This window comes from Centrocercus urophasianus, unplaced genomic scaffold (genome assembly GCF_019232065.1).
Source record: "Centrocercus urophasianus isolate 14NV4802_14NV808 unplaced genomic scaffold, USGS_Curo_1.0 seq_21, whole genome shotgun sequence".
NCBI lineage: Eukaryota > Metazoa > Chordata > Aves > Galliformes > Phasianidae > Centrocercus > Centrocercus urophasianus.
This window is the reverse complement of record NW_024884767.1, coordinates 13,015,308-13,042,920: the sequence shown is the minus strand read 5'-3', so window position 1 is coordinate 13,042,920 and position 27,613 is coordinate 13,015,308. Positions and strand designations below refer to the sequence as shown.

Genomic DNA, 27,613 nt, shown 5'->3' with positions numbered 1-27,613 from the left:
AAATTATTGTTTATTTGATATTTCATGTGCTCTCTGCTCATGAGTTTTTTAAATTGTCCTCATATACATGATACTTAAAACAAACAAACAAAAAGCTTTCTTACAATACTATTACAAAAAAAAAAAGAAAAGAAAAGAAAAGAAAACCCTCTATACTGATGGAGTTGCATGGAAAAAAATGCTATTTGCACTACTTTTTATGGGTTTGGGGGAATCATTTGTGGAGCTCGAGGAAAACTACTTATTCAGTAAGTTTTATTTTATTTTATTTTCATAATTTTATTTTTTGTCCTGTCAAAAATTCATCTTAGACAAATGTTTAGGTGATCTACTTTCACTTGAAGACTGTCACTAGTGTCAGTGTGGCTGATACAGCAATGGTTTGCTGCATAATTGAATTTTTATTTCAATATTGAAAGAATAACTTATTCTGAAAGATAAATATAGGTGTGTTCAGCTCTGTTATTTGATTCAGTTCTAAGCTGTTTTGGGTTACAGTAGTTTGATTCTCTTAAAAAATGCTAGTTCCACTTGAGACTGTATTAGGCTCTTTCCAAGAGTGTATATGTCAGTATAGACACCTTTGAGAAGCACATGGTTAACTAAACACACTGTTTTTCCTCATGTACAACCCTCCTGTACAACCCTCCTGTTGCACCAGTGCCAAACTTGTTATGAGAGTTCTAAAGAAAAACTTGTAAGTCTTGCACTGGAGCTTCTTCTTCACCCATGCGTGAGTATTAAGCAGTTCTTCCACTTACTCCAGACCTTTCCCAGGAATTCTATAGGAGCAGTGAGTGAATTCTTTCAGTTTGAAGTATTTCAAGTAAAGCCTTGCCTATGATGAGTTCAGCAGTAAAATTATCATTGAGATCCTAAACTACATGTTAAGCAGGTCAGTCACATTCTTGTGAATGCATTTGAAAAGTATTTGTCATTACCTACAAGTTAGAATTATTCTGCAGTATTGTCTCTTGAATCTCTTCATTGGAATCTTAATTGCTTTAGTTATATTCCAAGCTGTTTTACAAACAAACATTATCACAATATACACATGAGAATCAATGTACCAGAGGCTATCGTGCATTTGTTCGGTCAAGGCACAATGAACCAAGAGTTGTTTGTTCTACCAGTCCTTGCCTTCTCTGTTTTCAGGATGCGTATATATATTGATAGTAAGATGATTCTTTTTTCTGTCCTTCTCTATTATTTTAAAATTTCTATTTGAAAAAGGTTGTTAAAGGTAAGCTGGGTAAAGTGATTTCAGTTCTGGGAAACTCACAACAGGTAGACATGCAATTTTCAAAACTAGAGTGCATTTTAGTGAAATACTGTATAAATGAAGAATTCCTCTGAAGAAAATATAACTTTTAAAATAAAAGTCTCGCTCTGAAAGTGGCATTTGTGCAGATATCTATTCAAATATTAACACTATGCTAAATATATGCTATTTCCTTTTGTTTTTTTTCTAATCTTCAAACTCAATTCCTTTTCTTTCAGCATCTGAAAGTGCAGTGTGAAGGCTTTGTTGGTTTTGTTTCTAATAGTTAAGGTCACTCCCAGTTTGTCAGTGTTCTGCTCTTAAGATAATTTTATGTGGATTTGATGGGTGGACTACCTGATGGATAAGGAAGGGATTGGTTGAAAGGCCACAGACAGAGGGTGGTGATTAATAGCTCTATGTCCAGATGGAGGCTGGTAACGAGAAGTGTCCCCCAGGGGTTTGTCTTGGGACCGGTGCTCTTTAACATCTTTTATCAATGACATCGGTGAGGGAATTGAGTGCACCCTCAGCAAGTTTGCTGATGACACCAAGCTGAGCAGTGAGGTTGACATGGTGGAAGGAAGGGATGCGATTCAGAGGGACCTCAGCAGGCTTGACAGGTGGACCTGAGGCTAAATATAGCAAAGTACAAGGTTTTGCAATTGGGCCGGAGGAATCCATTTCAGAGCAGCCCTGCAGAGAAGGACCTGAGGGTCCTGATGGCTGAAAAACTTACTGTGAGTCAGCAGTGTGCTCTTGCAGCTTGAAAGCAGATGGTATCCTGGGCTCAATCAGAAGAGGGGTGGCCAGCAGGGACAGGGAGGGGACTGCTTCTCTCTACTCTGCCCTTGTAAGGCCCCATCTGGAGTATTGTGTCCAGGTCTGGAGCCCCCAGTACAAGAAAGACAGGGAACTGCTGGAGGGAGTCCAGAGGAGAGCCACAAAGATGATCAGGTAGCTGCAGCAGCTCCCCTACGAAGGCAGACTGAGGGAGCTAGGCTTGTTCAGCCTAGAGAATAGAAGGCTGTGGGAGGCATTGAAGCCTTTCAGTAGCTAAAGGGAGCCTGCAAACAGAAGGGAAGTCAACTCTTTACAAGGGTAGAATAACAGCAGGACAAGGGGAAATGGTTTTAAATTGAGGGAGGGAAGATTTAGGTTGGATGTCAGAGGTAAGTTCTTTACAGAGAGAGTGGTGAGGTGCTGAAACAGGCTGCCCAGAGAGGTTGTGGATGCCCTGTCTCTGGAGGTGTTCAAGGCCAGGTTGGATGGAGCCCTGGGCAACCTGGTCTACTATTAAATGGGGAGGTTGATTGGTTGGCCCTGCATGTGGTGGAGGGGTTGGAGCTTGATGATTCCTGAGTTCCCTTTCAACCCTGGCCATTCTATGATTCTGTGATTCTAATAGTGTTTGTGGTGTATTACCTTTGTAAATGTAACTTAATTTGTATTTGCATTTATTCAAAGATGGTGAATGCATTTTAAATTCTGTACTATTGACAAATTGCAGGTAGAAAATTTTGTTAATCATCATGGTAAGGTGTGTGGGGAGGAGAAAGGCTGAAGTCAGAGCCTCTGTTTAGTACTGCATATGCTCAGTTCCACAGGCACTGCTTACACTTTGATGTATCGATATCTGTTGCTTAATATTGATACCTGTTGCTTAAGACATCTGTCTGCTTAAGTCAGATTATAAGCAACATAAGCTGCATCATATTGTTTTGTTTTTATCTGATTTTTTTGTGATTCTGCAACTAATCCACTAAAATAATCAGTTGTTCGTTAATGATTGAGACTTCTGTCTCTTCAGAAAATTACATTCACGAATCTTGTAAAGCTGGCAAACAAACTGCTCTTGAGAACTTATGGAGAGGCTTAAAAGTGTGCATTTTACAACTAGAGCTGCATAGAAAGCACAGTTACTTCTGTAGCTCATGTCCTGGTGATTTCTGTCACATCACTGTCAATGTTTTAGGTTCTCTTCTTTTAGGTAAGTCTGTCTGAATGCTTTTGTATGTGTAGTCATTGCCTTAGACACAGAGGTAATTCTGAAGTGTAGTCAATGCTTGTTTATATTAAAAAAAAAAAAAAAGAACATTTTTAGGAGGACCTGTATTCTGTTTTAGAGCGATGAAACTGTTTGGATAAAAATAAGCGATGAAACTGTTTGGATAAAAATAACAAAGCATTAGGCTATTTTCTTAATAATTATTTCAATCAATGCCGACTACAGATAAAAATTTTGAGGGAATTTGTATGGAGACTGCCTGCAGGTTTTTATGGAAGATGGCGGAAGTTGTGCTGGCACTTTACTACTATTGTCTGTGTAAGCTGAAAAACTGGGAAACTGGGATAAGCAGTTGTCTTTCCCCATTACTGTATTGACAGCCCCAAATTTTAATGAGTTGCAGTAATGTTATTAGTTTAAAAATATTTACCTATTAAGAGTCCAAGAAGCATTGATACTGGATCAAACTCTGCAGCACAAGTTCTGATATGGTTCATCTGTATTAGATGGCCTGTGAGAACAGACTTTTTCACTCTTTGTTTCTTAGAGCTCTCAAATCCTAGGTTGGCAGGTATGAAAACAGACTTCCTCCTTCTGAAAGCACACTATTAAATGCACCTTTCTTCCACCAAAGCCCTGATGGCATCAACCTCATCCAGCCATTTCCTTAAAAAAAATAGAAAGAAAAAAAATAAGTTTACATGCAGTGAAAGACACCTCAGTGAGATTTAGACATGTGTGGCTTGAGTGGTTGTAAAGTAATAGGAAATAAAATTGTTAGTTCACAGTACTTTTTCTTTCTCTTTATTAAACGCTTACATGCTAAAACACTGTAGTACATGCATAATTTTTCCATAATAATTGACTGTGTTCACCTGGAATGAAAATGCAAGATTTCAAGCTTAGTTGCATTTCTACATTCCCAGCCTCTGACCCATGTATTTTTTCAGTCTTCTCCTTAGTGTGTTCATACAGCTTAGTCCATTAAGCATCCAAATAAACACACCTGTGCCACTGATGAGCCAAAGAGTTTCATTAGACCAGAGAAGAAATAGGAAAATTTGATACTGGCACAGATAAAGATGACAAAGATGACCTAGAGGTCAGCATACTAAGTGCCTGACCATAAGTAGTTTCTTGGAAGATTGTCTTTTTTTTTATTAGTGGAGAGATTTCTGGAAAAAAAGGGGGGAAGGGAATTAAATGTACATAATATGAGATATTGAAGTATGTTAATATTAATGCCTTTTGAGGATGTTTGAAAATGTTTAAATTGAGGGGAAAAGTTATTCAGAGGAGTTTGCTGTTCCAAGCAGTCTCCTAGGCTGTCAGTGAGTATCTCCCTCTTTCAGAATTATCTATGTTAAAACTCTGGCTCTAAATTGTCCTCTAAAGGACTTCATTTTTGAGGCATACACATCTCTGATAGGAAGGGGAGAAACTTAAACTATCTTACCTGATTCTTAATGCCTCAATTTACTTTTAATGTTTCTTTTCATAATAATCTTATAGCCTTCAATTTCCAACTATTTGCAGTGATGAGCTCATTGCCATTTACTAACTCCATTCGCATTCATTATCATTTCATTAAATGGATTGATATACAGAATCACAGAGTTTTAAGTGCTGGAAGGCACCTCTGGAGATCATCCAATCCAACCTCCTGCTGAAGCAGATTCAACAGAACAGGTTGCACAGGAGGCATCCAAGTGGATTTTGAATATCTCCAGAGGAGACTTCACAGTCTCTCTGGACAGCCTGTTCAGTGTTGTCATCCTTGAAGTAAAAAAGTGCTGTTTCAGGGTCAACCAGCTCTTTTCAACCACCTTACCTTCCAGTGCTCTAACAAATGGAATACCTCCAAACAGATCCTTCAAGAGGTCAAAGTTGGCTCTCCTCAAATCCGGGGTTGCAGTCTTTCTTTTTGCCTGTTTTCTTCCATATAAATTCCCAAACTCCATTATCTCATGGTTGTTGTATGTAAGGCTGTTCCAAGCCTTTACATTCCCAAGCAGCCCTTCCTTGTTTGTAAGAACAAATTCAGCAGCACACTGACTCCTCTGTTACCTGTGTCAGAAAGTTATCTTTCATGCACTGCAGGCAATCTGGACTGTGTTTGCCTGGCGGTATTTCTTTTCCAGAAAATATCAGGGTAATTGAAGTCTACCATGAAAGTTCATGCCTGTGGTCATGAGGCTACTTTCTTCAGTCTGTAGAAGACTTCATCAGCTTCCTCCTCTTGATCAGGTGGTCCAGAATGATGTCATCCATACTAGCTTGTCCCTTAATTCTCGCCTGTAAACTCTCCACTCATTCATCATTTATTCCTAAGCAGAGCTTAATAACAGTAAGAAGCTTTATGATTACATGATCTGCTGGCTATCAGTCATTTTGTATAGGCATATGATTGAAGATATGAAGAAATTTCCAAATAAGGGTTTCCTATTGACTGGAATGGGAGGATGACTAAATATCTATGTATGTAAATGCTGTATATGAATAGAGACATGTAAATAACTCAGCAGATGTAAAAATGATACCTTGTATCATTTCAGTTTCTATTTCTAAAAGCTTGCAAAAGGATGAAAATGTCTGTTAGTGAGCTGATGATATCAAAACCCAACATACAGTCTTACCACTTTCTTATGGCTAAATTTATCAAACTGCTGAAGCTCAATATTTGTGTTCTTTAAATGGAAATATCTGAATGTTTGAAGACTATTTAAGTATTCATGCATTGTAAATCCATGATCTCTTCGTCTTAGAAAATAAGAAGCAAATGCGTTTTTTAAACTTGCTCTTTTCTAATAGTATCTTAACGCAAGTTCATCAGATTTGAACCTTAGAAAATTCCATATAGTTCCACTGATCATTTCCTCTCTGAATTTGATGCACTTACTAGTAACAGCGTTAGTTTTCTGAAGTGTATTAGTTCTTAAGATGCACTTGTAGCTACCCCATCAAAGTAGGCTTGTTTGATGTTTGGGCTTTCTAAAAGTGTGTATTGCTTCAGCAAAAGCACTATACTAATAGATATATTTCATCTTTTAATGACAATCTGTATGCCATTTGTTAAATTGATTTTTACTGTTTAATCTTTATTTTCATTAACAGCTTTTGTACTGAGTTTCTCGAATACAATCATATGACTCTTAAGCAGTCATGAACTAAGTAAAATAAGAAATCATCTTAGCAGATAATGCCAGGGTAACGATGAGATTGCATGTAAATCTTCCAACACCAGGGATTCCTTGCAAATACTTAAATTGGAGTTTTAGCTCTTCTTATTTAGAAATAGAGAAAATGTATCGAATTATTAACTCTGGAAACAAGGCTCTAGACAAACAGAAAGCTAACACTTGAACAGCTGTTATTTATAACAAATATTCTTAATGACTGATATGGGTAAGTGTGCAATAAGCTGTTGAAACTTTTCATAGAAAGTGGTTACAACTTCACTGGTAGTTGGCCCTGACAGTATCTGTAAGCAAACATACTTTTTGGTGGCTGATGCTCTAGGCCAGTTAATTTAGAAACATTTCAAAACAGAAGTTCAAAGCCACTTACAAAAGTGGTTTTGTCAATTAAATGGCCTGTTAAGATGTGGCTTTAGTCTCAGTCTAGGCTTCTTTCATACAAGACTAAATAGCTGTGACGTGACAGTTTCAAACTAGCAGTCCGTTTGTAACTGGATTCTGAAAATGTTGCAAGAGGATGGCTTTCATATTTTGTTGACGTTACTTTTACCGTATGGTTTTAGATTTTGAATGTTATAGTTTGAGAAAGTGAAATTCATATATTTTCTACTTAGACTGTAGAGGGATGAAGAAATACATTTGGCTTAGTATTTGTAAAAATAGATATTAATACATCGTACATCATTTTTTATTTAAATATTGCTGAATACCAAGATAACTTATACAGAACTGCAGTCTCTATGTGTTTTTAGGATGTCCCATGACCTTTTCATGTGTACTCTACTAAAATCTCACACACCATCAGGATGTTTAAGAGCTATTGTCCCAGTTTTGTCTCAGTAAAACTTATATGATATGAAAACAAAACAGTGTGAATCTTTATTCTGTTTCAAATTCTGCTGCATTCTATTTGAGTTGTGGTCTGTATTATACTGAAGTTAAATTAATAGCTTCTCCTATGGTTATCTCAACAATTGGCCACTGGTAATTTAAGTGGAAGTAGCTAACTTTCAGTGACAATTCAATTACAACACTGAGGTCTACTTTAAAAAAGCACATCTGCCTTACTGGCTTACAGGATTTTATTTACTTTTTTTTAATTAAACTTTTTGGGCAACTAGTGCAATGTCATTTGTTGTAAGCTGATTATTCTGTTGTTTTGTCCAAGAAGCAGCTCATCACGATGCAGTTATTATATAAAATGGAAGAAAAATCCCCTGAGCTCAACTTGCAGATATTCTGAATACAATTAACATGGAGGCAAATTCTCATTTGTTCGGTTTTGTGCTATTTTGCAAGAATCTGATCATATGTGAACTTTTCAGTGAAAGTGTCTTTATTATTACCAACTGTTTAAGCTTTTAATGCTTCAAAGCCAAGTAAACTTGACTAAGTATTAGTCACTGAAATGTTTTCCCTGCATGTCTGCTGCTATGTTGGTAGCCTTCTGCTGTGCTCTGACTCATCATCTGAACTTCAGGACCTGTTGTTCTCCTTCTCCTTAATAACTCTACACCCTTGTTATGATCAGTTCAACAGGTAACAGTTCTGTTAATTGAAGTTTATTTTTGTCTCTTACTCATTCTTCTGAAGTATCTAAAGATATACACAGTATAATGCCAGAGTTGTTGACTCTTTAACTGGAGAAAGGAGACCAAACCTATTCTTTCCACACTGCCTTCCCTTCTATCTATGTAATACAGAAGAATTGCTTTCATCAAGGCAGTTACAGCTAATTCCTAATATCATCTCCATAATTAATCATAGATTTACAGAATCCTTGGAGTTGGAAGGACCTCTGAAGGCCATTTAGTCTAACTCCCCTGCAATGAACAGGGACACTGCAGCTAGATCAGGTTGCCTAGGGCCTTATCCAGCCTCGCCATGAAAGTATCCAGTGATGAGGCATCAATCACATAATTGGGCACCTGTTCCAGTGCCTCACCACCCTCACTGTAAAAGACTTTTTTCTTACATCTAACCTAAATCTACCCTCTTTGAGCTTGAAAGCATTTCCCCTTGTTCTGTCACTACAGACTCTGCTAAAGAGTCTGTCTCCTTCTTTCCTGTAGCAATGTGTTAGATAATGAAAGGATGCCATCAGATCACCTTGCAGCCTTCTCCAGGCTGAAGAGCACCAGCTCTCTCAGCCTGTAGGAGAGGTGTTCCATTTCATGAATTGGTTTGGTGGCCCTTCTCTGGTGCACTCCAACAGATCCACGTCTCTCCTGTACCGAGGACTCCATATGTGGAAGCAGTGCTCAGGGTGAGGCTGTGCCAGTGCAGAGTGGAGGTAGGATCACCTCCCTTGCCCTGCTGGCCACGCTTCTTTTGATGTGGCCTGGGGTACGGTTGGCTTTCTGGGCTGTGAGGGAACATGGCTGGCCCATGTCCAGCTTTCCATCCACCAGTACTCCCAAGTTCTTCTCAGGAGGGCTGTGCGCAGTCCTTTTGTCCCTCAGCTTGCATTGGTAATGAGGGTTGCCTCAACCCAGGTGCAAGATCTTGTATATGGATTTGTTGAACCTCATGAGGTTCACCTGGGCCCACTACTCAAGCCTGTGTAGGTCCCCCTGGACAGCATCCTGTCCCTCTGATGTGTTGTGTCAACCTCGCTCCACAGCTTGGCATCATCAGCAAACTTGCTGAGGGTGCACTTGACCCCACTGTCAGTGTCATTGATGTAGATATTGAAGAGTATCAGCCCCAGCGCTGACCTGGGGGACACCACTCTTGCAACCAGAGGAAAGCCTCCTTTAACATCTGCCAGCTCTGCTCTGACCTGTCCATGAGGACAGTTTCCCAGGGTGTTTAGCTGACTAACTCCTAGAAGAGATGGAATTTCACTTTCCTAAAGTTTAGTTTCCAAATTTTACTCTTCACCTGTTTCATATTCCTCCGGAGTGTGAATTAACCATAGTGTGGAAATGAGATGTTGTTTTTACATTAGAACTAACAGGATAAATATATTACTAATAGTCCTTTCCTAGTCTTTTTACTTCATCTGGGGTCTCTGATAGTCTTCGCATGCTCAGCAGACAGATGAAGTAATTTATAGTCACAGAGATTAGGTAGATGGTGTAATTTATAGGTACAAAGATTGTAGCCCTTGTCTGTCCAGCCATCTGGAATGCCTCTGAGCCTTGAGTTAAAGACAAGTTAGATGGCGGTATGGGAACTGTTGATCACAGCCTGAACCTCTGATTGACCATTGAGGCAAGCAGTGAAGGGGTGGAGCTTGGCTTCACCTCTTCTAGACCGCATTTAAGGACTGACTGCCACTGAGGAATGATCTCTTTTGGAGATCACTGCTTGTGGAGTTTATTGTGAGCCTACATCAGTGAGCATTTTTCATTTATTATCTTTCCACCGCGATAATCCTACTTAGCTAACCTCTGTACATTTTTTGATTGTACACCTATTCATTGTACAGTGGCCCACTCCTGAACTGTGGCAAGGATATCAGTAGGCTCATTATATCGAAAGACTACTAATTTTTTTTTGTGCTGGACAGAAAAGACGTGAGTGAGAGGAAACTTAAGGAGAAGTTAAACAAGATGTCTGGGTGGTTGAAGTCCCCATGCATGACAAGCACTTGTGATTGCGATGCCTCCTGTAGCTTGAGCTAGAAGACCTCATCAACAGGCTCTGCCTGATCTGGTGCCTGTCTGTACTAGACACCCATCACAAGGTTCTCTTTGCTGCCTCTGTCTGTAACTATCATCCATAGGCTTTTGACTTTCTCATGACTGTTCTTTAATGAAAGATCTTCACATTCTCTTCCTTTCCTGATTTAGACAGCAACATCCCATCCCCTCCTTCCTTGTTTGTCCCTTCTGCACAGCTTGTAGTCATCGATTACCACTCTCCAGCTGTGGCAAACATCCCACAGGGTTTCAGTAATGACAACTATGTTTATGGCCTTCTAGTAGCACAGTGGCTTCCAGCTCCTTCTGTTTGTTTCCTGAGATGCAGGCTTTGGTGCAGAGGCATTTTAGCTGGGCCGCTGGTATTGTTACTTTCTTAAAGGATGACTCCTCATTTCCTTTTAGGTATTTCCCTTGATTTTCTCCATTGCATTCTCCTGTTGCCCCAGCACTCATTGCCTCATCACCGTGGATTTTTGTATGTGCTGCAGTGTTGCTAGAACCTCTCAAGACAATGGGTCCTTCAGGTTCCCCTGAAACCTTGACCTAATATAGTGTCTTCCCACACCTTATCATGGGAAGTCTTATTAGCCCCGCACTCCTTTCATACCTTGTTTAAAGCCCTTCCAGTGAGCCTCGGTAGCTTTTTCCCAAGGACTCTTCTTTCCCTTTGAGAAAGGCAAACCACATCTGGTGCCCATAAACCCAGTAATATGTAGATTTATTGGTTGTTGAAAAACCCAAAGTACTGGGATAGCACCAGCCACAAAGCCAGGTATTTAAAGATAAGATCCTTTGTTTTGTTTCTGTGTTTTAGGCAATGCAGGAGGCAGAGAAGATGGTCTGCGCATTCAATTCTCTTAGCTGTTGTTCCAAGGTCCTGAGGTCCCTTTTGATAGTCCTTGACCTACACGTAATTGCTTCATCTCTCCATGTATGGAAAAACAGTAAGCAGTTGTGGTCTGCTGGCTGTACCAGGCTAGGTAGTTTCCTGGTGATGTCCCTCACATGAGGACAGCAGACTTCTCTAAGAAGAGAGTCTGCTCAGAATACTGGATGTTCAGTTCCACGCAGGGAGGAATCATCTACAATACTTGTGTCTTCTTCAGTGAAGAGTCTTGATGTCGAGGGAAGGCTTTTAATGGTTTGGTTTTGTTAGAATGCCTAGACTGAGTGAGCTGTAACCCACAGACTGGCCTTCCACGTCCAGGGCCCCACACTTCTTGTATGGAGGCACCTGTAGGGGTGGAGCAGACCAGGAGAATTTCATTTGCTCCTTCAGGTGCGAACTTGCCTCCATCTGCTCTGTTCTTGTCCCCAGCCTTGCAATTTTTTTCCCTCAACCTGATGTGATGCCTTGAGCTCGTGTTTTTTCCTTAGAAATAACCTGTTTGTGCATGGATGAACTGTGGTTTCCCTGCTCCTCCTTTTTGTTCCTAACGACAATTTTTCATCCTGTAGTTTGGCCACGAGGCTGAGTAGGCCGTCTGTCTGCTCGCATGTCACACAGCTGTTCTGACAGTTGCCCCACGGAGACAGCGAGAGGTTCATGCGCTGTGCACATCCGGAGGTCTGAAGTGCTACGTGGTTGCCTCCGAACTCGGTCAGGGTTGCAACATCCTTCCTGACGCGGGTGACACTCTAGCTCTCTTCCGGGTGGATACCACGATTAAGTCTCGGTCCTCGGGGGGATAATCCTGAACTTTGCAGCTGATAATCACCTAATGAATTATCTCTGTAGCCCTCAGGTACTCGCTGCTTGCTCCCTCGCTCGCCCTCCCGCCCTGCACGAGCTGCCGCGCGGTTAGCCCGGACGTCCTGTTTGCTCAGCTCCCTCGCGGCAGGTTTTATCCGCCGTCAGCCCCCGACTCCGCCCCACCGCGTCAGTGCCACCGCACGTCGGGGGCTGCTCTCACCTCCCAGCGGCATTTTCCGAGGAGCCTTGCTGCTGATTTTCTCTCTTGGGAAGGCTCCCTCGGTGTGAATTTCTGCTGTGCAACTGATGCGCGTGTTATTTTTTGTCTTTTTTTCTTGATCTCCCGAATTTCTGTCCTAATAAGGAAGTTACCAGTTTTCCGTCTGTGACATATAATACTGTTCTGATGAGTTTCCTCTCTTCCTTACCTTCCTCCTTAGCATTCTTCTCTTGACTTAACAATTTTGTTCATTTATACAATCTGTTTTACCTGCTTTTGTCTAGTACCTCAACTGTTTCTGGTCTATAAATTTTCTCTTTGATTTTTCTCAGGGGAGCATGGGATAAAGGTTTTTTTGTTTGCTTATTTTTTATTTATTTTTTTAATGTTTGAAAAGACTACAGTTTTATTTTTTAAATCTGGCTTACATCAGCCTGACAAAAAACAGAAGACTCAGTTCCTTTGTTTGTGAACAAAGAAGACTGAAATATGACAAGCCCCTATTGAAAATCAGCAAGCAAATGAAGCATGACAGATAAAACACTAAGACCTCAAGAGTAGAAGAGATTTAAAATTAACATATTTAAAATCCACAAAATATTACCCTGTTTAACACAGAAGATGCATAACATTTAGTTTACTATAGCTTCTGCCATATCTTACATTAACATTTTGAACGGGATTGGAGGCGTCTACTTTCCTCATATCTTCAATGTGTTTAGAAGTCCAGTTCTGATATGCAAGTGCAGTCAAGTCAATTTATCATTACAAATGGATATTCTCTGAACACAGGATTGGTTGTTGTTATTGCTTTGGTTTTAGGTTGTTCTTGTTTTTAACAAAAGTTTAGCACTAGTGAATAATCCACTGGCCATAACAGTTCAATAGCAGGTTCTAGTGCAGTGGTTATTCTTGTTAATTGGAGACAGTTCTTCTGAATCTGTTTACTTTCTGTTATTGCTTGCAGTACTTGTAATCTATCCTTCCTTTTACTGAGAACTGCTGAGCTTGTTAGCAGTTTTCATGGATGATAGTTAATGGCAAATGTCTTTGCTCACACATACCATGAGTCTTAACTGAAAAGTTATGCATTTCTATTACACGCATTGTTCAGGAAATAAATGGTTTGTACAGTCTGGCATTACCTGTGGTCTGAAGCCTGATAAGTGAGATGGATTGTCTAGCTGGAATTGCACGCAAAATTCATTGGAACATCCATCTGTTTTGGTTCTTTCCACCAGCTCCTGGTAATAGTAAAATATGACTAGCAAAGAAAGCAGCCAGAACTGAGCTGCTGCATTTGAATTACTGTTTCTCAGTTATTCATGTACTATTACTGTATATATATGTGTTAAAAATATATATATATAAAATATGTGTTAAAAGATTGTATATTTATAAACACATGCCTGTCTATATAAAACATATAAATCTATTAAAAAAAAAAAAAAGAACTGTGTATTTCCTCAACTCTTGTTTGTGGAAATGTATTAGTAAAGAACACCAAAAGTGCAAGAAGTCAGTACTTGCATTAAATACTGCAGTAAACAAGGAAGCCGCTTCTTGAATTCATTCACTGATGCCAGGAGCTATCAAGCTTTTCTGAATTATGTTATCTGTGATGCTTTGCAAAGGAAAAGAGATGAAGAAACTCCTGATTTTGGCCCGACTGTTGATATCTCTTGTATTTTCTTCATAATAATATGAAGTTACGTTGTTCTGTGCTGTAGATAATCTATAGTGACAGCTGTAACAGATACTTACACTATTTTTTCCTCTTCTTTAGAATTGGGGATATCTTCAGTAAATAACTTGCTGCTTACAGAAACGACTGAAATAACTGAAGTTGTGAAATACAGGTAAGCAATACAGCCAGTTTATTTTTCGTTTTAAATGCTCAACTGAACATGGATGATGAATCTATGAATATTCATTGTGATGACAAAACCATCAAGTCATTATAGGGTTTTTAACCTTAAATAGATTGATTTCATGAATTCTGAAAATCATTTTGATTGCCACCCTTGTGATGGTGGCTGAAAAACTTAATATGAGCCAACAGGTGCTCTTGCACCTCAGAAAGCAAATGATATCCTGGGCTCCATCAGAAAAGGGGTGGCCAGCAGGGACAGGGAGGTGATTGTCTCTCTCTACTCTGCTCTTGTGAGGCCCCATCTGGAGTACTGTGTCCAGGTCTGGGACCCCCAATACAAGAAAGACAGGGAGCTGTTGGAGAGGGTCCAGAGGAGGGCCACAAAGATGATCAGGGGGTTGCAGCACCTCCCTCTCAAGGACAGGCTGAGGGAGCTGGGCTTGTTCAGCCCGGAGAAAAGAAGGCTGTGGGAGGAAGACATCATTGCAGCCTTCCAGTATGTAAAGGGAGCCTACAAACAGGTGGGGAGTCAATTCTTTACAAGGGTGAATAATGGCAGGATTGAGGGAAAAGGATTTTAAGTTGAGAGAGGAAAAATGTAGGTTAGATGTCAGGGGGAAGTTCTTTACAGAGAGAGTGGTGAGGCGCTGGAACAGGCTGTCCAGAGAGGTAGTTCATGGCCTGTCTCTGGAGGTGTTCAAGGCCAGGTTCAATGGGGCCCTGGGCAACATAGTCTAGAATTAAGTATGGAGGTTGGTGGCCCTGCCTGTGGCAGGGTGGTTGGAGCTTGGTGATCCTTGATGTATCTTCCAACCCAAGCCATTCTATGATTCTATGAGTCCCTGATGACAAATCCAGCAGAATTACATGAAGCAAATTTCTTACGTGCTTGTACAAACATTATAAATGTAAATGTAAATGTAATCTTAACAAATGTAAAAACATTGGTTAAGATTCATACCTAATTCAAACCAACTTTAATAGGAAATCCTGGTACTTTGTGACCCTCAATTAATTTCATGAATTATTTTTGATAGCATTGAATTGTCTTATTGGCCCAGCAGACTCAGGTATTCCTGATACGTGTAGCTCCACTTATTTTATCTATTTTTTTTCCCTAATTATTGTACTGAAGTATATTCTCTCTGGCTTTTTTGATTATTTTATGTCAATTTTACATACCTATTTCATTGTTGAAATTAAGTTTTTGAAATATATTTGCTATATCTAACTCTTCAGTAAAATGATAAAATTCTGGTTTTCTTTCATGACTAAGAATTTTACTTAAATTAGCATCGTGTGTCATCGCTTATGGTAGTTTGCTGTAGAGCTTTGAAAGACTCATTCAGCCTGTCTATACTACTTAATTTCCCTCAAGTACTTATGCTTTGGTGTGCTCTCATGTAATGTAGATTAATGGCCATTATTTTTAATGAGCTGAGTTCACCTTTAACAAAATTCCAGGATATATCTATTCCATATCAACTTGAATAGTTGATATAACTGCTACGCATTTATGTAGAAATGAGTTCAGTGGATTCAGGTTTTTAAATTATACTTTAATGTTTTTCTTTACTGTTTTCTGTTCTGTTGTCTAAAAATTCCATATGAACTTTCAAGACAGATTATTGGATTACAGTACTTTAGGAAATATGAGCAAAAAAGTGTTGCATGTGTTGCTTTCTCAGGAAAAGATGTGTCTTGTGGACACATTACAGAATTATATTCTAAGTGTAAAGCATGCAAAATAATATTTAATTACTCAAGTACTAAGAAATAAGTATTTTTCCATTTTACATAATTCTCTGTGCTTCTGAATATCATTCATGAAATACATAATTTGAGCAACAGTCAAACAACGATTTCCCCTAAACACAATAAAAGTCAGCTGAATTTCATTTAAATATTTGTTAATAGCCAAAATGACTTTTTTTTTTTTCCTCTCTTCTTCTTTCTCTCTCCCTTTTCCCGAGCTTGTTTGACAACTCTGAAATGTTTTGAGTATGACTGCAATAACAGACATGTTTAGACTTATTTTTCATGTTAAGCACTTCCTTTCTATGAGCATACTTGCTTTTTTCAGCCGTGATTTTGCTATTAGTTGTAAGCACAGTGCCGGAGAGCCTGGGAAAGGAGGAGTCCACACATGTATTTACCCTGGAGAGATCTGTTAACAAAGAGGTATTTTTTATTACCAGCATATGAAACTGGAAGGGTAGGTGGTGTCGTACATCAGGAACGGGAGCTGCACCCTGCTTCTTCTAGCCCTGCTGTTTCATCTGTGGCCTGCTTCAGTGCTGTTATGTCTCAGGAACAGATCCAGAAGCCTATATGCCTACCTTATAAAAAATGTTACAATGAGGAATTGGCATGGTATGTGGAGATGGGAAATGTCCATTCTGGAGACTTTGTCAGGAGTTCAGGGAAGAAAGCAGAGAGAAGAAAATGGTATTCAGATGAAGTAATAAAACAAAAACGCATCCTGTGGAGGTTGGTGAAAGTGAGAGAAGAGACAACAGGCATTTGAGTGGCAAATTATAGGGATAATAACAGCAGGTGAAAAATGTTGGTGATTTGTGATTGAAGAGGAAGACCAAGGAATGGAGGCAGCATGTTTAAGGACAACAGGGTGATACTGATCAGGGTATACTCAGTATCAGGGTGATACTGAGTGTATCAGGAGGGCTTATGCATGGGTGAGAGCTGGTGCAGGAGCAAACCAGTGGGGAAGGGAAAGGGCTTCTATTCAAGTACTGGAGACAGTCAGCAGTGATACAATGGGAGAAGAGGGAGACAAGAGGCAAAGAGAATTGCAGAGTCAGAATCGTAAGTGTTGGATGAGACCTCTGGAGATCATCCAATCTAATGCCCTTCTAAAGCAAGAACGGGTTGCATAGGAAAGTGTCTAAATGGGTTCTGAATATCTCCAGAGGGAAGAATTCCACAACCTCTCTGGGCAGCTTGTTCTAGTGCTCTGTCACCCTCAAAGTAAAGATTTTTTCCTTACATTCATGTGGAATTGCATGTGTTCCAATTTGTGCTCATTACCCCTTGTCCTATTGCTACATACCACTGAAAAGAGCCTGTACTCACCCACTTAAGTACCTCCTGTTAGGTATTCATAAACACTGATAAGACTACCCCCCTCAGTCTTCTCCAGGCTGAACAGTCCCAGGTCTCTCAGCCTTTTCTCATAACGGAGATGATGTGGCCCCCTCATCATCTTTGTGGTCCTCCACTGGACTCTCTCCAGTAGTTCACTGTCTTTCTTGAACTCAGGAGCCCAGAACACATTACTCCAGATGTGCCTCACCAGGACAGAGAAGAGGGGAAGGATTACCTCTCTCACCCTGCTGGCCATGCTCTTTTCAGTGCACCCCAGAACACTACTGGCGTCTTGGCCATAGGGGCACAGTACTGGCTCATGGTCCACCTGCTGTCCACCAGCACACCAAATCCTTCTCTGCAGAGTTCCTTTCCAGCAGGTCATCCCCTAACCTGTACCTATGTGTGCGGTTATTCCTCCCCAAGTGTAGAGCTCTATATTTACCCTTGTTGAACCTCACAAGGTTCCTCTATACTCAACTCATCAGTATGTCCAGGTTTTGCTGAATGGCAGCACAATCTTCTAGTGTGTCAGCCACTCTTCCTAGCTTTCTATCATCAGCAGACTTGCTGAGGATGCATTCTGTTCCTTCATTCATGACACTCATGAAGACGTTAAACAAGACTGGATGCAGTACCAGCACCTGGGAAACCTTGCGAGTTACAGGCCTCCAGCTAGACTGCACTGCTGATCACCACCCTCTAGTCACTCTGGCAATAGGCCAGTTTTCCTCCACTCCACAGACTGTTGGTCTGTCCCATGCTTCCTAAGCTTACTTATGAGAATATTATGGGAGACATCGTCAAAAAACTTGCTTAAGTCAAGATAGATTAACCTTCACTGCTCTCTCATCATCTGCTCTTCCTTTTGCTATCGACAAACTTAAAGACCTTTGTGTTGTCCTTAACTTCCTTAGCTGGACTTAATTCCAAATGAGTCTTAGCCTTCCTCATCGCATCTCCATACTCCCTGACACAATTCCTATATCATTCCTGAATGACTAGACCCCTTTTCCATTGACTTTCTTCCTCCATTTCAGTTTTACCTTGAGCTCCTTGCTAATCTATGTGGGTCTCCTACTACCTTTGCCTGATTTGTTATTCTCAAGAGTGCACTGGTCTTGGTCTAGAAAGAATTGGTACTTGAATGTCAACCAGCTCTCTTGGGTTGTCTTACCATTCAGTGCTCTAACCCATGATATATCTACAAGTAGATCCTTGAAGGACTCACAGCTGGCTCTCCTGAAGTCCAGGATTGCAATCCCATTTGTTGTCTTGTTTCTTCCTTGTAAGATCCTGATCTCCACCATCTCATGATCACTACATCCAACATAGCCTTCAGCCTTCACATTCCCAGCTAGTCCTTACTTGTTTGTAAGAACTCCACAGTGTGAAAATATCTGTACTGTGCTCTTGTGCCAGAAACAAGTGAAGTATAATGGGTATTTCTAACCTGTTGACTTCCCTTTCTGTGCGTATTCCAGGGGTGTCTGCAGGAAATTTCAGTTACAGGTCAGGAAGTATAGCCTTCCTGGCCTGTCCCACTGATAGCTATTGAAATTTGGAAGAGTAATATCTCCATAAACATATTGTAGTCTGTTCTGTTCTAGTGTTCAAACAAGAAAACAAATGCTTTTCTTCATTTGTTTTTAAGTACTTTGCTGTTCAGTGTGGCATGAAATGACGGTGCAGAGCAGCGCAACACCACCAAGGCAATTCCTTGCTGCCTCTTTACTGAGAAGTCTGTAGCTTCTCCTTCCCTTGAGCCCCTGCAGTTGTGTGACTGGACTTGCATCTTCAGATAGCCAGACTTGTCACATGAATTTGATTTGTTGATGTTTTTCCAGTAATGAGAGAATGGCATTAGGAGTTGTGGCTCTTCATCATGGTTAGTATATTCCTTATATACTATATATCGTATATACCTAGCCTTATAATATTTTGAAACCAATTCTTTCCAACTGTATGGAGCAAACTCAGAATGATCTGAGGGAAAAAAAAAAAAAAATTCCTTTTGCATTCCAGTATTGCCACATACCACTTATCCTACTGAAAGTCTAGAGTTTGGTGTACTCTTGCTGTCAGAACTACTAACTTAGAATCTTAGCAGACTATTCATGGGTTGTGTTTGTTCAGAAACCACTACAGGAAAACCTGCTTGTTTTCGTAATATGAATTGTCTTTTCTGTTGCCTTAGTTTTGTAGTATATGGTGTTAAAATTTGGTTTGTAGGTTGTCTTTTCCATGTAAGGTTTTCTTTGAGTTCTCACTTCCTATAAGTAACTGCAGAATTGCGTACACTTCATCAAATGTCTTTTCATCACTCTAATTTTTGATTTAATAATTGATTAAATTGATGTATGCTCTTTAAAAACAAAGGAAAAAAAATAACAGGTGTTATTTTTTAGTATGAATGACTGCTCTTTTTCAGCTTAATGTAAATAACTTCCATTCTTCACTCAGAAGTTCCCACTAATCTTGCAGATTGACTATTCGCAGTAACACAAGTGTGAAAACTGTGCCCTTGTGTTACTTACTTTCGCATGCTCTTCTATACAAATACTCACATTTCTTTATTGTTGTCCCTTGCACCAACTGTGTTTCTATCTGTCTTACACTTCAGTTGTTAAACTTGGGCCAAATCACTGGGGTGCAGCTGGATTGTGTGACTAACTCATAGGGCTTCTTATACAGGGAAATAAAGCCAATGGAACTGTTTTTTAAAGAGCTGAAATACTTCATTTACTTTCAGTGTAGAACATAGCTGATCCAGAGCAATGTTAATGCAGAAGTCTGCTGTTTGACACTTGCTATTGCTTTTCACAGTAAAGTACACCTGTGGTGTTAAGTCAGTGAAGCTTTTTGCCAAATGGAAAACATAAAACAGAAGTAAGTCAGTAAAATCCAGTAAGAAAATTGCTATAATGGAAGCCAACTTTCATTATACCTGTCTTTATGAAGAGAATATTAACCAAAAATTAGGATTGGAGAGTGTGGTGGGAAAACTGGTTGACATCTATATTGAATACTTAAACTACTTTGTCCATTGTGGGTAAGCCCTCCTGTAGTTTTAGGTCTACAGGAAGAGATTAGAAAGCCTGAGGCCTCCAAATAAATGCTGCCAGAAAGTATAACTGAAGTATACCTGCATAATGTTCAGTGACTGCACTTTGGAATGTTGCATGCGCACTCTGAGACATCTTTCATTTTCAAGATTTTACATTTTGACTTCTAACTAACTATAGAATATATTTTATAATGATATTTAAAGTCTCTCTACCAGATGGGAGAGTTCTATTCTGTTTTTTTCTTTTCTTTTTGGAAGTGCAGACATATGCTGTAATCTTAATTTGGATACATTTATATAGAGTGTGAAAGATGGTTTTGTGTGTGCTTCCTGTCCTCTTAAGCACAGTGTACTTTGCAGTTATATTTTCAGGTTCTTGTCCCGAAAAAGTCCCCAAGCCTCCATAATGCTCAGGACGGACTGCCTTCTGCAGTTAGCACCCTGAAGAAGAATGTCCTGAAACTACTTGAGCACTGAAGTCTCATTTCCCAGGAGGGACTGGGGGGAGTGTTAATAGTCCTTGTCAGGATGTAGTGCTTGCTATTTGTACATCAGCTTTGTATTTAGCATCCAATGTGTAGTGCTACCAGAAAGTATGCATGCATTACATAGTTGAGGAACACTACACTAGAGCATGAAGTAACGAGGTACTTAAAGTCTTGTAAGCCTGGTTGGGCAGAGGCAGAGAAGTCCTCATATGAAATGTAAGAATCTGGTCTGTGCAGCAGGCTGGTTGCAAAAGAGAACTTATGGCAAGATCTCTTTCCATTATCTTTTCTAAATTTTGTTCCTAAACACAGGTTTAAATTCTGACTGGCCATTTAGAGATATTTTGTATTTTGTTTTCTTCAAGAAAATTAAGAGTATAATATTCTCTTTTATGTTAATGTTCTAAAGAAAGAAAGAGTAAATGATAGATGTTTGCTAATGGTGTAATTTAATTTCAAGTTCCTCTTTGCCCACAGAAGATACTCTGATATCAATTTGGCATCTTTTTTTGGACCAACTCTTGCTATAGCATAAGGAAGGACACAGAATGGTTTATTTTCTAGCTCTGTTTTTAACTTTATGTACTGCTTGCTACAGGGTACTGCCTTAATTGAGAAGGTACTTTAAGCCTTGGAGGACATATGTGTTCCAGTAATCACTTACTCAGATCTTTGGCAACTAGATTAAAAATACTGTCTCGAAAATGTTACAAACATTCTATTTCAGACATAAATGTTTCACAGATGTCTTGCTTTCTTTTGCATGTGCTTATGTCCCGAGTTGTCACAGTTTAGTTCAGAAGTTTAGGTGCTACTAAGTGTTCAAGGGAGACTGATCTGAAACGTTTATTGAAATTGTTCATTCAAATATCAGTTTTTCTCAGAAGACAATATTCTGCAGCGTAACTTACTTCTTAATATAGTGAACAAAGTAATTTCTTACTGCCCCTGCCTTCTTAGGTGTGAGCCAGCCGCAGTATTTTTCAAGAATTCAATTTCTTTATTTGATTGAGGGCATTCAAAGAAGTGTCATGCCCATCTGTCTTTCCTTCTCTATTGAGATGTACAGCAGACTTCAACCCTTCTTGTCTTTTTTGATTCACAGTTACTAATTCTTCTGGGAATGTTATCTCAGACTCAACTAGGGAAGGAGAGGGGAGCAGACTTTTACTGATGCTGCCTGTCTGTGTGGATTATGTATGACTAACTGTTCTTTTGAGGCTGTTTTATTAAACTTTGTTTCAGTTATTTGTCAACAGTTATCCTGTCAGTCAAGCTGGGGCAACTAGCCTTGAGGACAAATTAAATTCAGATGCTGAACAATATCCTGAGCACATTGTATGGCTGCAGCAGGAGTTTGAAGAACTGGAAGTTTGGCCCAGAACCATAATTTACCTGAATCCCATAGTACAGCAAAAAGAAAAATGCTGCTTTTGAACTGAATAGAGCAGGGAATGAGTAGTGGGGGAGTTGCTGTGACTTCATTTGGTTTGCTTTTTAATCAACGTAAGTGGATTAGAAAATGAGGATGGTAATGCCAGTAGTCTTTTCAAGTTAGCATTAGTATTGTTTGGAATTGTTTCTCTATGTGAAGGAAATCTGAAATACTTTCTCCCAAAGATTAATGCATGGATGATGATACATGTCCCTCACTTTATTCAGAGCATTGAGTTGGGTGCATGGAAAAGCATTGTGATTAATTATTTAGACTGGGCAGGAAGTAGGGCCCAAGTGTGAAGCAAAATTGCCATTTAACTTGTAAAACTGCAGGATGAAACCGCAGTTGAGAGTGCTTGCTTGGCAGGTGTGAAGTGGAAATTGTTGGATACTTGGCACTGCTGCAGACCAGTTACCAAACTTTCCAGATGTGTTTTGAGAAACTTCTAATAAGGCTTTTTACTCAAAATGCCCCAATTGACTAGAATGCTACTATAGTGAATGTTTTTTGCCTTTTAACGATCTGTGGCTGGGCACGTAAACTAAAAGGCACACGGTGACCTGTGTTTGTGTAATCCCAGCTCAGTCTGAAGTACATATCACCTGACTAATATGTACTCAAATCTTTCCACTTGATTTTTCTGCTGCTGGGAGAATAAGTTTGTGATAGATCATTTTCTCTTTCTGACAAAATTGGCATGGGAAAAATATCTAGAAAAATATTTTGTCAACAATTGCATTCTCATAAGTGATTACTCCTTTATTTCTTTACCCTCTTTTCCTGCTTTTAGTCTGCTTCCTCAATATCTCCTATCTTTGCCTCTGAATATTTAGATGCAAGGGTTCCTAATGCAGCTGTTTATCTGTTGTGGTATTGCGTGTGCTTTTACTTCCCTTCCCTCACCCCCCAACCCCATTTATTTGTTTGTTCAAGATCAAATCTCCCACTCAATCTGTTTGTGTTTAAATATAAGACCTGTTTCAGGAGCATGGTCTCCTTCTCTGTTCTGTCTTGCTTCTTTTCTCCCTTTCTTATCCCATTATATCCTTTCTCATTACATTTCTGTCTTTTCCTGTCTCTATCAGCCGCTTCTGTCTCAAGTAGCTGTAGTGGTTGTTCTCGGTGTGGTTATGCTGACAGGTGTACCTGGCACTCAAATGCTATTGGACACATTGTTCTGAAGTCCTTAATGGGATGATGAGCTAGAAAACTCAAACACATTCGCAATGTTAATGGAGTTAATAGTTGTCCAGAAACAATAGGTTGTGTCTCAGAAATTGGTTATATTTAGAGGACACTTTTTCAATGTGAACAAGCAATTTTGAAAAGAAGGAATGTCAGCCACTTCAACTGTAAAGCTTTTCACTATTACATGGTCATTCTGGTAGTATTTGTACATTTTGGAAAGTATTTTTATTTATTTATTTATTTATTTATTTATTTATGAGATGCTACATTTTCAGTATATCATTCCCCAAGATATTGTAGATGATGTGTGCTCAGACCTCCTTCAAAAATCCCCACAGTTTTTAGTTTTGTTGTTTGTTTGTTTGTTTGTTTTTTCTCATCAAAGATTCAGTACAGAATTAATGAGCTGATGTCCAATATATGCTGTTATTACTATTGGTTCTATTGATAGGATAGTATTGGTACTATTGATGTCTAAATTTTGTAGCATTCTGTAATACTATACAATTAAATCAGCATTTGTTTTGAATTCTTAGTCTCAAGATGAGGCTGATGGCTTTGTGCACGTCTCAGTAGATCAACAGGAATGCTTGATTTTAAGTATGCAATAAATATTTTCAAGCACTCAGAAATGGATGTAAAGATGACGTAAGAAGTAAATGCACTTTCTTGGTGAACACCAGACAGTGTTACTCACTGTGCTACATAGTCAAGAATTAGAGCTATTTCAATGCAACTTTGTATTATTCCACCACACCTCTGACTGTTAAGCATCTTTGTTCTTTGAATTACTTATGGTGGTTGAGTGTTGTCTAATGTGAACTAGGTGTGTTTGCTGGCTCTTCCCCTCTCCCCCCTCCCCCCTCCCCTCCTTTTTCTATCAAATGCATGTCTTTAAAATAAAAACTTAGGGCCTTTCTAGCAATTGCTCTGTGGTCCCAATTATGGAGCATTACAATAGGAAATGGAGAGATAGGTATGAAATTTGGCTAGGAAAAAGAGTAAAAAAGTGAAATCAAGTATTCCAGTGAAATCAACTGTTATAAGTAAACATGGTACAGGTACCTTTTTTGATTTTCTTGTATGCCTGTGGATGAAAGACCACAATTAGAGGTTAAGACATCACAAATTCTGTGTTAGAAGAACAATTAAGTCCCTGCTGCACTGGAAGTATTTGTATTATTTGTATTATTTATGCTACCGACCTCTTTATTTTCCACAAAGTTGTTGCATGGCACAAAAACCAAAATAGTTAACTGCAAGTGTCTTGCTTTATTTTATTTTGTTTTCCTAAGTATGAACTTTTAAAGCAGTTTCCTTCCAGAAGTTGTACTTGTTTGCCACTGCCTTTCTTTAAAGGGATGGTCTAACCTGTTTCTCACAAGGCTAGCAGAAAATAGATTAGACAGTTTGCAAATGTCGTATGTCAATGCAGAATTAAAATATTACACATCTGTCTACAGTCTTTCCAGAATTAGATCACAGGTGTCTGCATATGGAACCGGCAACATTCTTTTGGTTTTAGATTCTATCTGGAAGTCATCATCTGGCTGAGCATGTAACCTTGTCAGAACACTGTGTTAATCTTATGGGCAGCCAGCACTGCAATTCCTACTGCCTTTTATGGAGACATGAGTTCCTCCGAGCTGGCATAAATCCCAAATGCTTTCTCCACAGTTGCTGGAGAAACAGATTTTCAGGTAGGGAATTTCTAATCCGAACTGAAAAGTTATTTCAGCTAAGCTACTATAGGACCTGAAAAAAAATGGGCCTAGGAGAAAGATGATTTCCATTCTGTCTCTTTGCTGAGTAACAGTAATAGGAGATACTGAGGAATAGTCACTATGTTACAATACCTCTATTCTCTGTGTACTCTCTAAATAAGCTTATTACTGTAAAACTGATGATCACTCTGGTTTGCTTTCCAGGAAAAGTAATCTTTCTTCTCCATTTTCATTGTAAACTACTAATTTTCATGTAGCATCTAAAAAACCAATGCTCTGCTATGAGTAACTATGTAGTGACATCGGAATTCTTTTTAAGAATTCATTTATTTTTATTTCCTGTTCTTTTTCTGCTATTCTGTAGTTTTGTTTATGGGTTTTTTTTGTTTGTTTGTTTGTTTGTTTGTTTTGCCTAGAGGAAGAGGAATCAAAAGTGAACACCAATTATTTTGGGATATTTTCTTTCTGATGACACTACAAATAGTAGAAAACTTCTTTATATGTGACTAAGCAAGACAGTACCAGAGTTAACCACGAAATAATTTTAACTTGGGATTTTATTATTATTCTTACTATTTAAAATTTTACAAGATATTCTGAATAGAAACACTGCTCATATCCCTCTCCTCTTCATAGCTGACACAACCATATTAGCATTTTTATAGAATGATAATAAAAGATCTAATTACTGAGAAGGAAGTTCAGTGTCAATGAACAGCACTGTGTACTGGTCTGGTAGCTGTGTTCTTTTCTGTTCTGTGTCCTAGCCAGCGTAAGGATGTGTATGCAGAAGATGACCAGGATTTTTAAAGTCAACTGTTATGTGAAGGTTAGCAAATAAGGAGATGGTTCTTAATGGTTTTGAAAATCATGCCTCACTGGTTCTGAAGCAGTGCTCTAATATTAACTTTTCATACAATCATAGTGAAGATAAACGGACCATAATTCAACAGTGTTTGAAGACCTTGTTTACTGAATTGGAGAGCTGTATGAAATTCATTTAAGGCGTGAGATTCCTGGTGCAACTGTCCATATGTAAATAGTCTGACTGAATGGCTGGGATTCTCTGAGTACTCCCTGGCTGGGGGGAAAAAGGAGGGAATGCACAATTCTGATGGTCCAGTGCTCTGAGAAAAAGATAATGAAAATCTTTATGTCCCCCTCCAAAGACATGCGCTTCAACAGGAATAGATCATGCAGCTGCAGCCCTAGCAACAAGGCACAGGCGAAAAGAATTAGGGCAGCTTTCCAAAGGAGAACAGCCACATTTGAGTATGATCAAATTAAGCTCCTGGCACAGCAGTTAAAAGAAACAGTTAGAAGAACCTATGTGCCTGTCAGTCTTCTAGATTCTCTTTGTTAATTTTTAATATTTAGCTGGAAATCTCTGTTCTTGTTTTTTAACATAAAGATAAATTAATTACATGCTACTATTGTTACTGTTTGTTGCTTTTAACTGTAACCTATTCTGAGTTTTAGAAATTTGTAGTTTTCAACATAATGCTGTAAGTATGTTCTCATACAGAGTAGAAAAAAACTTCAGTGCTTTTGTGTGTGCATGAGTGTGATTTTAAAACTAAATTAGATAAGTGTATTTCTTGAAGAATGACTGGTGCTATTTGATACAGTGCACAATTCATTGTCACAGGTTGAATAAGATGAAGTAATTTGGCTAGAATTTATTTTTCTAGTATAGATGCATAAAATCTTTAAAGAAGTAGTGGTTTGAGAAATGAATTTATTGCTAATACATATATATGTGCATAGGTATATATGTATATATTCACATGTATGTAAGTGTTTGTGTGTGTGTTCACAGGATTATTTGGGAGATTTGTATTGGTTCTTACCAAGTGATTATACTTATTCTAACAGATGTTTTCCAAAGAAATTCGTAATACGTGTTTTATTTGTAAGACGCAGCAATGTGATCAGTTTGCACGGAGAGTCCTTAATGAATTGGGATACTGCTGCTGATGTGAACAGCTGAATATGCAGCTGTACCCATCACAGGTCTCTGCATGTTTGGGAAAGAGGAAGAGCTCATTTGAAAGAATGACTGAACAGTGAATACCTTCAACCAAATGATCGGTGGCTGAGTGGCAGAGGGCTTGTAAGAAGTGACTGGTGGTGCCTGTGAAAGGGCAGCAGCCATGGCTTTCCTTGAACCGAGCACCTGAGCCATCATCCCCATCTCTCTTGGGAGAACCAGGGGCAGTCAAATCCACTCATACCTTTCTTGAAGCTGCTGTTACTGTCTCATGCTCCACTAGTTACTGTAATGAAGAAAGGCAACATGAAAAGTTACACTGCTTACACTGTTTTCCAATGATTTGATATATTTCGGTAGGGTTGATACTTTTTTTGTTTTGTCTTTTGCTTTCTTATTTCCTAAATCCAGTCCTCAGTGTTTATGCAACAGTCTGTTGCATAAGTCAGGACCCAGAGCAAACAGAGCAGCACATCTGATGGTTTCTGGGTGAGCTCTGGTGAGGCTGACTTGCTGACCTGATATGCTGAGAGTCTGGAGCAAACTTGTTCCATCTGCTGACTCTGCTACAGAGATGATCATGTCCTGCAGAGGAGCAGGGTGGAAAGCTGTCACAGCATCACTGAAAACTGTAAGAGCGGGATTTACTGCCACTTGATTGTAAATGTGGTGTGGTATTCAATTCTTGGTTCTTTTGTTTTTTCTTTTGCC

At 39.2% G+C, this 27,613-nt stretch overlaps 1 protein-coding gene across 3 annotated transcripts in view; it reads left to right on the top strand.

The window, feature by feature from the left end:
• The window catches only part of CDC42SE2 (CDC42 small effector 2), a 95,558-nt gene that overhangs the window by 6,282 nt on the left and 61,663 nt on the right, over positions 1 to 27,613 (top strand). For 2 of the 3 annotated variants that reach the window (XM_042823075.1, XM_042823076.1), the window contains exon 3: positions 13,816 to 13,888. The gene's annotated coding sequence lies outside the window, so the exon portion shown is untranslated. Of the gene's footprint in view, positions 1 to 11,768; positions 11,862 to 13,815; positions 13,889 to 27,613 lie in introns of those variants that run through there. The other variant, XM_042823077.1, reaches the window with a different exon arrangement.